This window comes from Dasypus novemcinctus, chromosome 20 (assembly GCF_030445035.2).
Source record: "Dasypus novemcinctus isolate mDasNov1 chromosome 20, mDasNov1.1.hap2, whole genome shotgun sequence".
In the NCBI taxonomy this organism is placed as follows: domain Eukaryota; kingdom Metazoa; phylum Chordata; class Mammalia; order Cingulata; family Dasypodidae; genus Dasypus; species Dasypus novemcinctus.
In genome coordinates this window covers 16,083,195-16,089,672 of record NC_080692.1, presented here as the reverse complement: position 1 = coordinate 16,089,672, position 6,478 = coordinate 16,083,195, and positions in this window count along the sequence as shown.

The following is a 6,478-nucleotide window of genomic DNA, read 5'->3' as shown; positions in this document are numbered from 1 at the left end:
GACAGAAATCTGGGGAATATGTGTGGGAAAAGACATTAAAAGTATGGAATAATTATGGTAGGAACATTTATTGATATAGGCTCATTAGCAGAAATTCAATATTCGATGTCATAGTTTGATGGTTTTGAAAGAGCTCTAACAGTTTGCTTGTTCGGTTGATTGGTAAAAACATGTTCCAAAAAATGGACTACATGAAATGAAGTTGAAATGCCACAACTGTCTTAATATACCATAGACTCAAGTATCCAGAGCGTTATAGAGATTGGAATATTAGGATGGATTAATGAGGATAGATCACCCAAGGATGCTGTGAGGAGTCCCAGCATCCTTGAAGAACTCTGTGGTCACTCTTCCCTGTAGGTAAAGAATTACAATGAGAATTTGTGCCACTGAACTTCGATCCCTTAATGCAATTAGATAATTGGATCCCAGTGTAGTAGGGGCAAAATAGTGGCAACTAATTGGTAAGGACAATATAGGCAAGGTTGCCATAATGGCCAGCAGATTCAAAGCAGTAGTCTGAATAGACTGACTTGCAGAGGCTTTTTGTGGCTAGTTGATCATGGTATCCCTAAAAGAGAAATATTTGCATGTTCTACTCATTCTTACTTGATCTATATAGGTGGAAGAGTTCTAGGACAAGTGAACAGAAGGTTTACTTGAATCACCAAATCAGAGAGTCACGGTCTCAAATACCAGACATGAGACAGCTTACAGGCACAAAACCCCTTGAATGAAAGGAGACTGGGTTCCCTTCAAGAAGGACTCTGCTATACTGCCACAAATTCTTACTGCTAATCTTGTTACCAGACAACCCCGAAGGGATATATGGTCTTTTGCCTGGATGAACTGTTCACTGAGAAAAAGAAATAATCAGATGTTTGGGTGAGTACTATACATTGGATCTGAAAAGGCAATAATCCAGGGGAATGGAAACTGTGGCCCACCAGACAGATGTCCACCAGGCTTATGAAGTTCAGGTGAACAATTATTTTTAACTCAGGTCTAGTTTAGTGGGTCGCTGAAGGCTTCCTGTGGTTTATTATGACATTTCAAAATGCATAGCTGGAATAGACATAGTAACCAGCAGAATTCTGACATTGCTTCTCTGACCTGTGAAGAATATTATGGTAAAAAAAAGGACAAATGGAAACCACTAGAACCTCCTCTGTCTAGGAATATATTAAACCAATAGCTTCCATGGAGGGATTGCAGAAATTAATTATCAAGTACTCAAAGGATGCAGGAAGAATGACTAACACCAATCACTATTTAATTTGCCTCTTTGGCCTGTGCAGAAAAGAGATGGATCTTGGAAAATGACAATGGATAATTGGAATTTTAATCAGGGGGTATATCCAATTGCTGCTGCTGTTCTAGATCTGGTTTCATTGTTTATGAAATCTGTACATTCCCTGGTACCTGATAGGCACTTATGGTATGGAAAATGCTTTTTTTCTCAATATCAGTTAGTAAAGAGCATCAGAAGCAGTCTGCTTTCCTTTGGCATAGCCAACAATACACCCTCCCACCACAGGGTATAAGAACTCCCTAGTCCTATCTCATAAATTAATCTGCAAGGGTCTTGGGCAACTTCCCTTTAAACACAATACTGGTCCATTGCATTGTTAACATTATGCTGATTGGTCCTAGTGAGCAGGAATTACTCCAGTCTTATTTATAAGATTGGTACATGACAGAGGGTTGGAAATAAATCTGAAAAAAATCAGGGGCCTTCTAGCTCAACGAAATTTCTAGGGGATCTGTAGTGTATGACATGTTAAGATATCCTTTCCAAGGTGAATGATAAGTTGTTGCATGTGACTCTTTCTACACCCAAAATGCACAGCATCTAGTTGCTCTCTTTGGAGTTTGGAGGAAATATTTTGTGTGTGCTGTCCCTGTGAGTTTTGAGTGGGCACCAAAACAAAAGTGGCCTCTGCAACACACCCAGTCTTCCATGCAAGCTGTTCTGTCACTTGGACCATATTTTCCAACAGCTATAATGGCTCTTGAAATATCAGTAGCAGATGAAGAGTTTGTTTGGAGCATTTGGGAGGCCCAATAGGTGAATCACAGTGAAGGTCCTAGGATTTTGGAGAAAAAGCCCTATAATCTACTGAAAAGGCAATAATCCAGGAGATAAATACTCTCCTTTTGAAGAACAACATTTGGCCTCCTAATGGGCTTTATTAGAAACTAAACGTTTGGAATTCCTAAGATGGGCTGAGATTCCTGTCACAAACAGGCTTTTATTTGCCCCAATTAGCTGAATAGTATACATGGTTGAATAGAAAAAGAAATGACCAGAGACATAACTATAAACCAATACAGTGATCTGGATGGATGGTGAGGAACTTAGAAGGAACATGATTGTAAAATTGGTGACAATGGGATCTGTGGAAAAAGCAGGTGGATAAATTTCTCTGAATGGACAAAAAACACAAATTTTTGACCCAGGGAAATGGTCACCAAAGGGTGACCTTAGCAGATGAGGATTTTCTTTTTGTATTAGTAAATAGTTACCCCATTCTGTGGATAGCAGTCCATCCCTCTCCCCATGCACTCCTACCATTGCCCAATAAGATCTTAAACGAAGTTTCCATAGTGAGAGGGATGGAGATTATGAATGGGATCAGTAACATGGGCTTCCAGTCACCAAGGCTGACCTGGCTATAGCTGCAGGTAAATGTGAAATTTTCCAGTAACAGAAACTGACCGTGTGAAGCAATTTGATATAGTTCTGAATTCCAAAAATAGATATTGGATTATGTTTGTAATCTGGTCTTTACCTGGGTGTGATTGAATTACGATTAGGGCTTTGATTGGCCATGATATTAGGGTGTTGATTCTCCACCCACGAAAGGGTGTGGGCTGACACATGAAAGACATGGCAAAGGACAGAGTTGGAGATTTTGATGTTGGAGTTTTGATTTGGAGTTTGCTGCTGGGGTCTTGAGCTGGAGCCCTGGGAAGTAAGTTCACAGAGGAAAGAGAAGCAATCCCTGGTAAGGGAGGACTTGAGCCAAAAGAACACAGAGGAATAGAGTCAGCTCATTAAACATGGCAGAAACCCCATGGGGAGAGACAGAGCCATTCACCTGATAGTCTACAGCTGACCTTGTGGAGAGAGGAAAAGCCTGGAATGCCTCATAGTCTACACCTAACCTTGTGGAGAAAACAGAGGACCTAAGCCCAGAGAGAAGCAAGACCTGGGAAGAGAGAAGCCCAGGAAGCCTGAACCCTGGCAGACGTCACCAGCTATCTTGCTCAAACACGTGGAAATAGACCTTGGTGAGGGAAATAATTTATGCTTTATGGCCTGTTATCTCTACGCTTCTACCCCAAATAAATGCCCATTATAAAAGCCAACAGTTTTCTGGTATTTTGCATCAGTAGTCACCCTTTGGCTGACTAATATGCATTGTATCCCCTATATGGCACCATTCCCCCAGGTAATAAGTCATCTACCCTGGTGGCAGCTAGATGAAATTAGACCACTTTCATCATGGAATGAGTAGCAGTTTATTATTCCTGGAACAGTAATTAGTGGTACCAACTTGCCTTCCCTGCAGGCAAAGTTCATGCCAAAACTACCATCTATGGATTTAGATTGTCTTATCCACCATCCCATATTCCATGCAGCATTGCTTCTCATCAAGGAACTCATTTCACAGAAAAAGGAAGGGTGTCAGTGGGCCCATGTTCCTGGAATTCTCTCTTCATACCATGTTTCTCATCCTCCTGAAACAGCTAGCAGGATAAAGGATGGAATGGCTTATTATGAAGAGTCTGTTCTAGCGCAGTTAGGTGGTAATACCTTGCACAGTTGGGGCATGGTTCTCTATGAAGGTGTATATGCTTTTAATCACTGTCCATCCTATGGTTCCATATCTCCTATAGCTAGGATTCACAAGTAGGAATCAAACAGTAGAAATGGAGGTGGCACTATCCAATATTACTGGAATTTATTGTTGTATTTATTCGGTTCTTCAATATGGTTTCAGGAGAGATATACAGGTGACAAATTGAGAAGGGGTGAACTGTCATGGTTAATTTTATAAATCAATTTTTCTAGCATTCAGCTGATTGGAAAAATACTAATCCAGATGTTGCACTTAAGGGATTTTGATTGAAGTCTACATTCAGTTGACATAAAGTAAAGGACATTACCCTTGATAATGTGGGTAAGCCTTATCCAAAGAGTCGAAGGCCTTAAAAACAAAAAATTGGATTCTCGGAGAAGAAGAAATTCTGTCTTGGACTACATCAAGTTGCTCTCTGAGTTTCTAACATGCTGGCCTTACCTAATTATATTGGTTCTGTTTCTCCGGAACACCCTGATGGATAATTAGCATATCTTAAATTTTCATTCTCTATCTATCTACAATCTATGAAAACGCTGGGCCATATTCACCTTCAAACTAAAATTTTATCACTTTTACGGCCTTCAAAATTAATAAATAACCTCCTATTTTGCCTCATTCTGCCTTTGTTAATCTATATTCCATTCCTGAGAGAACAGCTCTAAGTCTTCCAATGTTTTTTGCTCATTCACAGAGCAAAAACTCTAACCACTTCAGTGGCTTAAAGGATGTACCCAATTTATCTTTTCATTAACTTCCTGACATCTGTGCTATCTTGCTCATGCCACTCCAGCACCAATGCCTTCCTGCTATACCTAGAACAAGCTTATCATGCTATTGCTGCAGGAATTTTGCTTTTGATGCTCTCTCAGCCGAAAAACTGTATTATCTGATATCTGCATGGGTTCCCTCCTCCCTTTTGCAACTATAATGTCTCTCACTATGCTATTAAAAATTAATTTCCTCTCTCCTTCCATTTTCTATCCTTTTGACCCTCCTTTATTTTTCTTTTATAGAATTTCTCATCATTTATTATGCTCTTCATCCTACATATATTGAACTTAATCTCCTCTACTGGAAAGTAAGTTCCAAGAGGTTAGAAATTTTGTCTATTTTTATCACTACCATATTCTTAGAGTCTACTAGGATACTAACTGGATACACCTACTTAATAATTACTGTTGAATGTTATACCTTGTCACATGATTCTTGATCATTCCACTAAGGGATCATCTTAAAACTTTTTCTGACAAGTTGAGGTTGGGTTAACTGCCCCTCACTATATATTCTCCCATGATTCTATATGTATCTTTCTGTACTGCATGTATGATGCTCTCTTGTGGTTGAATTGACCTGTCTCCCTTATATCGGTGTTAACCTCCTAAGTTTGTAGCAATGTCTCTCAACATGACACAGCTTAGCTATGTATTATGTGAAGGGTCCTTCATAGCCTGTAATCAAGGTGCCAGCTGCAGCTGCTGCAGTCTCATCTGAAGGCTTGACTGGAGAAACAATCCACACTCACTGAGTTTTTGGCAGAACTCAGTTCCTTGCAAGTGGTTGGACTAAAGCTCTCAGTTCCCTGTTGGCTATTGGCCAGAGTCCTCTCCCAGTTCCTTGTCACTTAGACCTCTACTAATTGGCCACTTACCTCATCAAAATGTGTGAGCCGTGCAGGCAAAAGAGGAGTCTGCTAGCAGGATTGACATATCAATCTCGTAAACCTTATCACAGAATTAACGTCCCCTCACCTTTTCTATATTGTTATAATGAATCACAAGTACAGGCCACACTCAAGGGGAGAGATTATATCAGGGTGTGAATACAAGAGGTGAGAATCATTGTGGATCATCTTGAATTCTGTCCACTACTCACTTATGAATTGTGAGCATCTTGAGAGCATCATCTGTCATTGGTGTCCTTTAAGAAATATTAGAAAAAGGAGAAGTGCCTGGTAGCCTGAGATAAACATCTTTCCCATCATGAAGAGAAGATAGATTCTGTAACTACATGCTATAAGCCATGATATCAGATTACAGAAAAGAATTGGGATGAATTTTAAATGCAAATTTTATAAGGACTGCAGATGGAAAACTGAGTATGTATGTAAAAGCAAGTTATAAGAATGGAGCAAACTCTTTCCTTGTACAGATAATATTTGTTAGTATATTCCTTATTAGAAATTTTTTAAACTGAAAATCTCAAATCCCAGAGTTCAGAGTACATTGTGATCCTCCAAGGGATATTTAGGAAGATTCCACCTACATTTCATTTTTCTCCTGAGAGTATATCAGTTAAGCCCAATATCAAGGCCTCCTCCATAAAACTAACTTGTTCCTGGTAAACAGGTAGGCCATAGTGGATATTCACCCAGCAACAACACTTTACCCCATCTAGCCATGCCAGGGAACTTTTGCCATATCAACAAATCAGTTTCTTAGCAAAGTGCAATTTATTATGATTGACCAGGGGACCTTGGTGGTTGTTTGGCCATCTTGTTCATGATTCCAATAGCTTTATTCAGCTACTGTTCATCTGCTGTTGAAAGTGTGGTTCCCATCCTAGGATTATCAGTCTGGCTAAATGTGTGACATGCAATGCTGGACAGGTGA